This window comes from Vulpes lagopus, chromosome 24 (assembly GCF_018345385.1).
Source record: "Vulpes lagopus strain Blue_001 chromosome 24, ASM1834538v1, whole genome shotgun sequence".
Lineage (NCBI taxonomy): Eukaryota > Metazoa > Chordata > Mammalia > Carnivora > Canidae > Vulpes > Vulpes lagopus.
This window is the reverse complement of record NC_054847.1, coordinates 29389274-29401592: the sequence shown is the minus strand read 5'-3', so window position 1 is coordinate 29401592 and position 12319 is coordinate 29389274.

The window sequence follows — 12319 nt, the reverse complement described above, 5'->3', positions numbered from 1 at the left end:
TCTCATAAAACTCTTTTATATTCACAGAACATCTCTCAGGACTAGGTTTTGGGGAAAACACTTTGGGAAATGGTGTCCTAAATTTCTTCAAACAAGAACTGTGGAACAGAGGAGAGAGAAGAGCCATACCTTGAAACAGAAACTGATATACATGATGCGACATGTTCTCTGATAATAAGACAATTCGAAATTGGATCTACCCCAAATAATTCAGAACTTTGGATCAATGTGTACCTCATGCCCCGAGGGTGATGGGGGACAGCACTGCCTTTCACAGGCAGCCACCTGAAAACAAGGGTCTTTGACATTGTTGTCCTCGGTTGGGGCATCATTAAAAAAAGTGGGTGCACGATATTTAAAATGGGGTGATCCAGATAAATCCCGTAATCCTATCACTGTTGTCTAGGGAGTTAAGAGATTTGGAACGGAAACCATGGGGCCTTTCAAAAAATAAGCATGACGTTGAATTGCATCAGAGATAAGTAGGCAAGATGTCAAGTGTGGGACAGCTGTTGTGGCTGCTACCGCTCTGTAGACAGGCAGGCCTACCGGATCATCTCCTTGTTTCGCATCAGCGTAGCCAGCTATTAAGAAGGAATCACATTCCTGTTGTTCCAGTTCAAAGCATCCACTGATTCACTCCATGAACACTTATTGGAGGCCTGCAAAAGTAGTAGGTACTGTCCTAGTCACTTGGGCGAGAGCGGTGACAAGATAGACTAAGTCCCTGATCTAACAGGTTGACTGTCTTGTTTAATCTTTATAATGTCCCCATTTAAGAGGTGAGAAAACCATTCTGAGAGATTTTAAGAGATTGAGACTGTCGATTTTCAAGTCTGGAGGGTACCTTAGAAAACATTGTTAGTCAAACTCGACATTTGACTCAAGATGAAATACGTTGAAAGGGCTACTCTTTTTGATTGAAAAGAGTGACAGCTAAGGACCAAGAGCCAGGTCTTCTGGGTTGCAACTCTGGTCTCACCCTGTTGCCATACGGTGCTTAGAAAATTGATGTGGCTGTGTACGAGGTAGGCATTCAGCACAGGTGTGATTCTCAGAGAGTGGACGCATCCTCTGCCCTAACACGGTCGGAATTTGACACCGTCAGATCGAGCTGCTAACAGAAAATCCAAAAGCAGCAGTGACTTGAGGTCCATGCCAAATAGTATTTCTCAGGGTAAAGAGGGGAAGGGACCCCCATTAACTGAGAATGAGATAAATAGTCCCAGAGCTCGTACTTGCATCTTGCAGGATTATGAAAGCACAGTGGATGTGCTCTGATTTAAACTTGGCCAGACGAGGAGGGATTAAGTTTCATGACACAGGAGGTCGGTATTGTAACCTTTGTGGGTTCTCCACGGGAAGATGGAACTCTTATATGTCATTACGTGTAAGGAAGCGATTTACGGACTGTATTTCTGTTACAAACCTATTAGAAATAAGGATTTCATTTCTCCTTGATTGCAACACTGAATCTAGGAATGTCAAGGGAGAGAGAATATACTTTGTGGAATGCAAAAAACTTTGTAAAAAAAAAAAAGCCCTTAATTGGTAAAAATGTATCAAAGAAACTATATAAAACAAACAGTGCACATTTCATATTTCAATTTTTTATTTGAGTTATCTAAATGGATGTTAGATTGATTGATTTAATGCACGAAAGGGAGATTAGATGACTATTAATCAACAGACACGTATTAAGCATCTACTGTGCAAAGCATCATTAGATAGTAAGGAATAGGAAGATGAATAAATCCTGACCCCTGAGAGATGATAAATGCTGCAATACAAGGATGAAAACTGTCATGTTCATTAGAGAAGTGTGACATGTTTGGGAGAACAGAACTATTTCTCACTCTGGGAAATATAATCGTAAAATAGTGAGCAGACTTTTGTTGTCTATGAGACTGTGCGGTCTTGAGAACCTGGTGAGGAATATGCCACCAAAATTGTGGAGTTACGTGATTTACCTCTTGGAAACTGAATTTGGTATGGATGGTATGATTCAAACTACCATTTGCAGTGTGATCTATAATAATAGCTGTTATTTTTTGAGATGATGTTATATTGGCCCGGATCCTTCTGAAGTCGGTTCTGACATTTATAAGGGAGCAGTTAGCTCCTTTGCAGACAGCAAGCTCACCATCCTTGCATACTTGTATCTAAAATAGTCCTAAAAATTCTCTTTATTGCCACTACACTGTTTCCCAAAATGAAGCATGAGATCATGGTAGTATTTAGTTATTGGTTCAGTTTCCTGTCTTCTTAGATCTTTTTAAAGCTCCTACGTCCTTACAGAATGACCTCCTAGCTTAATGCCTAATCACGTGATCAGCTATTTACAAAGTGCTGCTGTTCTAATTTGATTCCTTTTGATAACATAAGAGAACATTTAGTTGTACGGTCTGTGGTGAGTATAATTTATTTCGTACTCTCAGAGTCTTTTGAGACTGCTATGGCCGAAAGCAGCCCAACTAAATAGTAACAGTCTATGAGAAATTAGATCAGCCTGTCTGTAAAGGAATTTCTTCTGACTATTTCCCCTTATTGATTATATAGTTCTAAATGAAATAGATAAAATAAAAATTAGTCGGCAGATGTGCCAAGCCATGCTTTATCAACTTTATGATAAAAATGTGTTGAATGTCCTATGTATCACGTCACATCTTATCTGCATAGGGATGCATACACTTTAAAATAAATTTAAAAAAAATTTTTACTGATAGTATTTGCAGTTTTGGTTACTAAAATCCTTATCCTAGAACTCAGGACTAGAGATTCCTTTAAGGCAAACTTGTTAAATACCAGTCCCCAACTTTATTGCCGACCTATTATGCATACATAATGCATTCCACACTCTTGCAAGATGCAAGTCACTACTCCCCAGTAACATTCTTACACACAACCTTACTTTTTTTTTCTTTGTAGGAATGAAATAACCTCCTGAGTTTGCATTATCTTGTTTTGTGATTTTTTTTTTTTTACCTATGACCTTAGAGAACTGGTTGTGATTTTATTGAAAAATGTAGCACATTATTCTTATGCAAGGCTCCATGAGTGGCTATTTTTGTTCTCCGTTCTCAACAGGAACAAGTAAATACTGCAGGATGAGTTATTTTTAAAGGCTTTTAAATAGTGTTTGTTATTTCAAGGCATTAACGAGTAAAACTTCTTAGAAAATACTGGTCAGTTGTGTTTATTGCCTTATGTCAACACGCTTGTCATTTTGAGAAAGTGTCATAATCCTAGAAGAAGATGGTTTGCACTCCTTGCCTCTGATTCTAATCTGAGAAGTGTTCTGCGTATCCCTGCGTATCTCTCAAAGGATCTGTGGCTGCACATCTGCGAGCATCTTGCTTCTCGTAGCAGAGCACATGCATGTTGGGAAGACTCAGATTTGTTTCTTCGGCAGTGTATTTGCTAATTGAGGAAGGGTCTGCAGTCCCTGCAGTATTTTTTTTTTTTTTAACAACCCGCAGTCTTCATGTTGCTGACATATTTAGAGTAAGCCAGTGTTGCTGAATGGGATGGACTGACCACAGAGATCTGGATTCTAGGCTTGGACTTGCCCACAAGCAGTAAATATAAAGTTCTTTGAGTATAAAGTTCTTGAGTCCCAGTGTCCTCATTGTGTGAAGGGAGAGATTTGCAAACTGCTGGCTCGTGGCTTATATCTAATGTGCACAGGTGCTTCATGTGGGCCACAGACTGCTTCAAAAGTCAGGAGATTTTGCATATGATTTCTAGTATAAAATGGCAAGATCTGGCAATCTGGCCTGCATTCTCAAACAGCACCAATTTTCTGGGCCCTGTATGTTCCTCAGTTTGCTCTCCTTGCTCTTGACCAGGCTTTGTTGCCTTGATCTTCTAGAATGGTATGATTCTTTAGGCTTTGTCTCAAGAAACTTGGTGGGAAAAATTTAGTTCCTTTTAAAATTCGTTAGACATGTTACTTTGTTGCTTTCTTTTCTGCCACATAAAGCCTTAGTTTTCCCTTGGTTCCTTTGTGACCTAGCTCTCCGACAAAGGATACAGCACCCTACCTGTGTATGTTCTGTTCGGCCTGTGTATGGCCTGTCCTTCTCAGCCTCCTCTTTAAGGGCAATGGTTGGGGAAGAACTTTGGCTTTATTTTTTCATACCCCCATTTAACTTTTCTCCTTCCATGATTTTACTTCCAGATGTATAATGTAAAATAATTTATGATCACTTCTATGGAAATTAGAGAAACAATGACTTTCTACTCATGAAATTCAGAAAGTATGTGGAACTGAGAATAGAATAGTAAATCTCACTTTCTGAAGCTGTGCTTGTTCACATTTTTTTGGTTACCACACTGTATCTAATCAGATTCTTGCAAAGCAATGCTATGCATGCAACGATTCTCCTATAATTCTCTTTGGCGATGGAGTCCAGCTGCTGTGGTGAGGGTTAGTTGCTTCTTATGGCTTGGGATCATCTTTCATTAACGATCACAGATGGTAGTATATCCATCTTAGTACAAGAACTGATATAAACTTTGGTTAGGCAAAGGAGGACTGCATGACCACGAAGAGTTTCTTCCAGCACAACATCCCTGAATCATGTCTAGTGGTTATGTGTCTTCAGTTGAATCCTCATCCCAGATTCTTGGAGAGAATCGATATAGTCAATAAAAATCCAGGTAGTAAGATAACCTTGGATCCAAAGGGGGGCTGATGGAGAATGATCAATGAAATAAACTTATTTTTAATTGTCTTATTGACAATTGAATTTGTATAGAAAAATGGTTAAAATTAGAGAGATGGTTTAGAGAAACAAAAATGCTTATTTGCCAAAATAAAGCCTTGGTTTCTTATTTGGTTCTTACAACATGGCTACTGTTTTAGAGCAAAGCAAATGTTACTTTTTGTCAAATGGGATCCTTGAGGTTGGCTATTGACAGCCAAGGATCATCAAAAGATAATACATGTTTTGCAAGATGATTCTCATTCACCTGCTGATTAAATTGTGAAAAATCTGAGAGCCCAAATGCAAATGTTTGTTCCTGTTTTACTGGATATGCTCCCAGGCCTAGGCTAGAGGTAATACAAATTAGAGAATTTCCACCAGTTGATTCAGAGAAACAGCCTGAAAAGTAAACCTCTCAGCAGTGAGGTTCTGCAGAAAAATACAAAAGTAGGAGCTTGGGTTCAGTCAAGAAGCATTGGAGGCAACAAAATTCCTTTTGTAGAGTTATTATTCAGTGTACGGAGTGGACTGACTGATTCTCAATTTGTGGGCTTACTCTTTCTTTTCCTCCTCATCTCTTGTCTGGCTTCTCTTTGCCCAACGTTGACTGCTGAAAGTGAAACAGAACTCCTTAGGGTAGGCCCCCTACCTCTGCTGTTACAGAATGCACGTCCTCCAGTCTCTCATTGGGAAATGCATTCTAGGATAATGTTGGAAGCATGAGTGGGTACCTTTTGTGAGGCACGTGGGCAGTTAATGGCTTGGGTGAAAAAGGTGGTGAGTTGATCTCTGCTTCATTTCTGGATAAACCTCTTAAGAACTCCATGGAAAGTGGGTGGAATATTTTGAGTATCTTGTGAAAACTCAGATATGTTTCCACAGAAGACAAAGATGTCTGGAAGAAGGCATTTTTGTGGTTGTTAACCTCACACTTTTTCATATCCAATCATGATTTGGCTCTGGAAGTTCCTTAATACTATAAAGAATTAGGTAAAATTTTATAGCAAGTTGCTCCCTGTTGTCTTTGGAGACCTCAAGATCTGCTGTAGGATTATCTTCTGTCAAACTGTTCAAGAAGGGTAGCAATCAGTCCTGGGCAAACATTTAATGAATTAGCAATTGAAAAAAATTGAGGCGGTGGAGCTGAGTTCTATTCTATAAACTTCATTTATATTTAAGTTTGGAAGGGGACTTGGGGGCAGATGGACTAACATCTTCATTTTACAGATGAGAAAACTGAGGACCAAGGACTATAAATACCATCATTTAGGTTACATAACTCCTTAGCTGCAGAACCAGAATGAATTCTTGATTCCCAGCCCAAGGCTTTGTTATTAGGGCATGCTGCCTTAGATTTTCCCACCAGATCAAGCTGCTGGCTTGGGTAGAATTCTAATAATTGATATTTCATTTTTGATAAAAGTTTGTTTTGTGAAGCCTGCATCACATTATGTCCTTTCAGCACTGTAAAAAGGAGCTTAATTTGAATGTCCTTGTAGCATACTGCACCAACTAAGTGTACCAGCTTAGCCGGTACAGTATTATCACCAGGCTCCAAGAACACTGTGTAACTTTTCCCACCTGATGCTAGCCTCTCTGTCATGTTCAGCTTTAATTTTTGAAGAGCTGCCCAATTCCTCCTGTATCTGACTAATCTTAGGGAAGGATGCTGCCTTTAGTGTATGGTGATTTTCAAGGAATCCTCCCCACCCCCAAACCTGCTTCCAATTAATGCACACAAGTAAATGGAGTTATTTCTTTTCCATAGAAAACATTGGCACAGATAATGAAAACAAAAATAATAAATTAGTTGACCAGTATGTTGAGACTTCTAAGTTTACATAAAAATCGCTCTTGTGCTAAATCATGGAGCCAAAGCCAAGTATGTATATGAGACCTAGCCTTTGGATTTCTTAAGCTGTCTGTTGAATGTTAGGCATCTTGAAATTGTCACAATTGTCATTTTGAATGTCCAACTTATCTCTATTTTTTTTTTTTTTTTTTTTTTTAGGATTTACAAGGTCGGATTACTCAGTGGGAAAAAATTTTTTTCTTAAGAAAAGGGGAGATCTGAACATGGAGAAAGCCCATCCGAAAATCTCTGTGACTCAAAGGTGATCTTTGGGTGTTATTTCTGTGCCTGAGAGAGCTACATGCATTTCGAGTGCCACAAAAGTCATGGCCTGGTTGAAGGAAAATGTAGTTATGGAGGTTAAAAAAAAAAAAAAAAACAAATAAAAAAAAAGGAGAGAGTAAAAGGAGAGCATAGGAGGACAGAGAGTACTCCCAGAAATGGTTCCAGATATCTGTGTATGTGCTGTGTTCTCTTACTCTTGTTTTTTTTTTTTTAAACAGCTTTATTGAGTTATAATTTACTTACCTCAGACTTCATCTGTTGCAATTATACAATTTAATTTTAAATTTTTAAAAAAAAATTATTTTAATTATTTTAAAACTCTGAGTTTGTCATTTAAGTCTGTTACTTGGCCTGCGTTGGGTCTAATGAGAGGTTAGTCATTAATTGCATTATTCTCTTTTCCTCTCTGTTCTTCAGATTGGGTAACTTCTGTGGGTCTATCACCAAATTCCCATATTTTTCTTCCATGTTACATTTTCAGGTGACACTTATATGTGAAGTTTTCTTTGTTTTTAATATTTTTTATTGAAGTTTAACTTTTTTTTTTATTGAAGTTTGATTTGCCAACATATAGTGTAACATGAAGTTTTCATTTCAGTTATTGTACTTGTTAACTCCAGAATTTCCATTTAGTTCTTTTTACAATTTGTATCTCTTTATTGAGATTCTTTATTTGCTGAATCATTGTCATCATAGTTTCCTTTAATTCTTGTTTCCTTTCATTATTTTTTAAAAAGATTTTATTTATTTATTCATGAGAGACAGAGAGAGGCAGAGACACAGGGCAGAGGGAGAAGCAGGCTCCATACAGGGAGCCCGACATGGGACTTGATCCCAGGACCCCAGGATCAGGCCCCGAGCCAAAGGCAGATGCTCAACTGCTGAGCCACCCAGGTGTCCCATCACTGGGACATCATTTAATTCTTTAAATATATTTATGCCATTATGAGTTTTTGTCTACTAAATCCAACATCTAGATTCCCTCAGATATAGTTTCTGTACACTACTTCCCCCTTCCCTCCCCTGCTGCAAGTATGGGTCATAATTTCTTATTTTTTTGTATGTCTCATAATTTCTTTGTTGAATATTGGGCATTTTAGATAATTCCTTATAAAGATAAGATTCTGACTTTTTTTTTTCCCTGATGGATTTGTTTGTTGAATAACTTGCCTGGTCTAAATCTACAAAGTCTCTCTCCTCTGCAGTGTGTGGTCCTCGATGTCTCTGTTCTATTTCTTTCCTCCTCCTCCACCTCTTCCTTCTTCTCTTTCTTGTTTTTATTTTTAAGTCTGACTTTCTAGGGACCATCTCTATGCCTACATACCTTAGGGTTAGCTAACAATTGGTCAGTGGCTGTGCTCAAACACCTTGAATCAGTATGGCTTCCATCATCTGCTGATGGATCTGTGTGTGCCCAGGAGTATATTCAAATTTCAGGTCACTTTCAAGTCTGTATCATCTTTTTCCTTCTGCTGATCTCTCCTGAATCTCCTTTTCATATGCCTAGGCTCAGCTCTGTTGACTAGGAACAGTTTAGGTGTCTGAGTATTGCACAATCTGGTCCATTCAGGGTATTTGAATTGTTTATCACATCCCCTATGGATGTCTCATTTCCCATAATTATTTGTTAAAACTCTAGCTAGTCCCCTAGTCTAGTGCTTGCCCCAAACACACCAGCAACCTTAGGCTAATGGAGCCCTGGGCCTCTCTTGCCAACAGATCTCCTCTTTAATTGACAATGCTCCAAATCGAGTGAACCCCCTCCAGCAGCAGCAGCAGCAGCAGCAGCAGCAGCTTATTATATTCATGGCCTGCCCCACTTTGGTTGTACTACCAGGCTGAGAACTGAAGGAGAAATGATTGCAGCCTCAGGCAAAATGCCACAGACTTGTGCTGTTCTTATCCAAAGTTTAATAGTTGTCATGAATAAATGCTTCTCAGTTTGTTATATGTCTTTGGTCAAACTCCAGGGTTCCGAGATGATTGGCTTTGACTGTTTTGTCCAGCTTTATAGTTGCTTCTGGGAGAGAGGATTTTTATTGACTTTTTAAAAAAAATTCTTGACTTATTTTATCCTGTCAGGGTGGAAGTTGGAAGTTTCCTAAACTTTATTTTAATGACAATATCTTCATTGAGGAGAAGAGGCCCATACCCTTTGCATGTGGATGTAAGAGCTCAGCACATGTTCCAGAGGTCATGCACTATATTCAATAGTATATCCCAAACCAGGAAATACTCCATCCATTACCCATCTTTTAAGAAGCAGACAGGTTTGAGGCTCTACCCACACCTCTGCTTCTATTTCGTTATGAATGAACATTGAGTGTTTTCATTTCTGAGTGCTGATAACCAAGGGGCAGATGATTCTTCTCCTTCACAATAATAGCACTCATTTAGTTTGCAGGTTGGGACAGCGACAATGAAAGGGCATTATCTTTCTGCCTTCTTAGTAATAAAGATTTAAAAAGTAATAAGAATGTCTACCATTTAGTGAGTGCTTATGATGTGCCGCTACTTTGTTAAGCATTTCACAGCTTTGTGTATCTTTATCTCCATTATGAGGCTTAAGTAACTTGCCTGACGTCCCTCAGCCAGCAAGTTGTGGAGAAAGGATTCAAATCCACATCAGTTGGATGCCCAAATCCATGTTATCCATGACCAGACTATACTCCTTTGGGGCATCACACTCCCAGATGTCAAGCAGACAAATTAGGTTCATACTTGTTTTGAGAGACTGGCTTCCAATCAGGTGGCATTGTGAAGATCTGCCCATGATGATCCTTGTCTGCTTCAACTGCCATCTTCCTTCTCCAGCCCTTCTTTACTGGCTCACTAAGTCTAGTTATGAGTTGGGTAATGTAGGTGGGAGTTCAAGGAATTGTGCTTAACAATATATTATTTTTCTGCATCTTTAATTTTCTCAACTGAAGGGTACATCTTGTCACAAGTTGGATCTCCTGGGAAGTGGCATCTAAAATGGAGATTAGCATACAAGAGGTTTATTAGGGTATGCTCTTGGGATCAACACCTTTGAAGAGAATGAAAGGAGGCAGAACTGGGTGGAGGAAAGAAATGGAGCTATGATGGGATTTCAACAGAGTTCTCAGACAGCCTTGGTTGTGAAGCTAGGATCACCTTGTTGGGAAGGCTAGTAGATGGGCCTTTTTTTCTTTTTAAAAAGATTTTATTTATTTGTTCATGAGAGACACACAGAGAGAAGCAGACACACAGGTAGAGGGAGAAGCAGGCTCCATGCAGGGAGCCTGACGTGGGACTCGATCCCGGGACTCTAGGATCATGCCCTGGGCCAAAGGCAGATGCTCAACTGCTGAGCCATCCAGGTGTCCATCGCTGGGCCTTTTATATCCACAAAGATCTGTCGTTGGGTATGGGCTACCCTGGGAGAGCGGGGTGTGACTTGGGGGTGAGGCAGGGCTCTTCGCTCTTCGGCTGATGTAAGCCCCAGAGTGGGGCTGACCACTGAGAGTTTTCAGCCAGCAGGACCTGCTCCCAGCTGGGGAAAATACATCCTTTGTTCCTTAAGGAACACCTGGGCAGTTTGTTGGAGTGCCCAACACAATTGTTTATATGCATACATTTTTTCTGTAATTATTTTTATTTCTTTAATTTGGCAAAATAGTTTATTGGGAAAATAATTTTTTTGTTGAGATACAATTGACACCATATTGTATTCATTTTAGGTATACAATATGATTATTTGATATATGTATCTATTGTAATTCTTTATTCCTTCTCTTATTCAAGCAACATGGTTTTTTTTTTCAAGCAATATGGTTTTTTTTTTAAAATTTATTTTATTTCATTTATGATAGTCACAGAGAGAGAGAGAGAGAGAGAGAGGCAGAGACACAGGCAGAGGGAGAAGCAGGCTCCATGCACCGGGAGCCTGATGTGGGATTCGATCCCGGGTCTCCAGGATCGCGCCCTGGGCCAAAGGCAGGCGCCAAACCGCTGCGCCACCCAGGGATCCCAGCAATATGGTTTTTAAGTGTGAGTTTTACATGGGCACTATATGAGAGGCTGAAGATATGACAATGAAAAATATCTACAGAGTTCCCATTCTTCTAATGTTTATAGCTTGGGGGAGGCTATTTGTATTTAATTTTCTTCCTTGAAGTCTCTTGTTTAATCAGAAATTGGTTCTAGGTCAGTAACTCAATGTGGCCTAATTTAAGCCAATTTTAATCTCTCATTCAAGCCTTAAGCACTTGCTTGTTGTTTCCCAAATCCTTTTAAATTAGAGGATATCTTTCTTAGAATTGTACTAGACAATGCTTAGAAGTTTTTACCATTCGTAAAGTTACAATTACCAGTTTAATGGACTGTGAGCTGAGGGAAAGGAACCTCTGTATTTTAAAAAAAGGCATTAAAAATTAATTATAATTTTTGACAGAAAGTGGTGATAGCAGCAACTGAATTTGTTGCTCAAGATTATACTGGCTTCTTAGTGTTATCCTATTATCCTTAAAAAAGAAATAGTGTATTTTAATTGTAATTACTTTTGATAATTTTTTTTTACCCTAGGTGGTAAATTATTAATTAGGGTGTGCATTATAAATTACTTTTTTATTAGGTGATTTCTGTCTGACAATAGTTTCTAGTTTTTTTTTTTAATTAAACTATGTCTCTAGGATTTATTATTAATAGCTTTGGGCTCTATTAAGAGGGAGGCTAATCTGATTTCCACCTTATGACTCCACATATAACTGGAAAAATGATTCTGTCCAACTGAGATAACTGGTGAATTATGTGTGGCCAATATGAATGACTCTTGGTGAGGAATCACTTTTAAACGAATATTTCCTTTTCACGTTTTTCCCCCATGGTATTTCACTATAGATTCTAAGTTAATTTGCCTCACCAATACATGTGTGTCAGGAGAAATAGCTCTTTAAGGAACTAATCCAGGCCTAAAAGGAAAGCACGGAGAGAAGAAGAAAACTCAATGTGGAATCAACTCTAAGTGAGAAAACAAATAAATGAATAGATCTCCAATAATGTTACCATTTGTATAGAACTGGGGTCTGTTGGCCGAAACTGAATCCTCAGACTTTTTATTCTTCTGAAGTTTCATAGGTGTGAGTGGGGAAAAAAACAAAACAAACAAACAAAAAAAAACAAAAAAAAAAACCAACAAACCACGACCAGTAAAGACTTGCAACAACAAAACTGCTCTTAAAAAAGGACTATTTAAAAGTATAAATTATTTTTGTCTTCAGTTTACCTTTTGAGCAACCAATCTTTTGTTTTGAGAAAACTCTTTGAAAGAATGGGGTTATAGAGGAATATATATTTCGTATAGGTCTGGGACAGCGCCTCATAACCAAACTCTTTAATATTTCTACATTTAAGTAGATAAGTAAAGACCGTGGGCAGCTACAGTCTCTTCGGGTCAGATTTGCTACCTAATAAGTCAGCCTCAAACTTAGGAAAAAAACATTTGGTTTTTAGA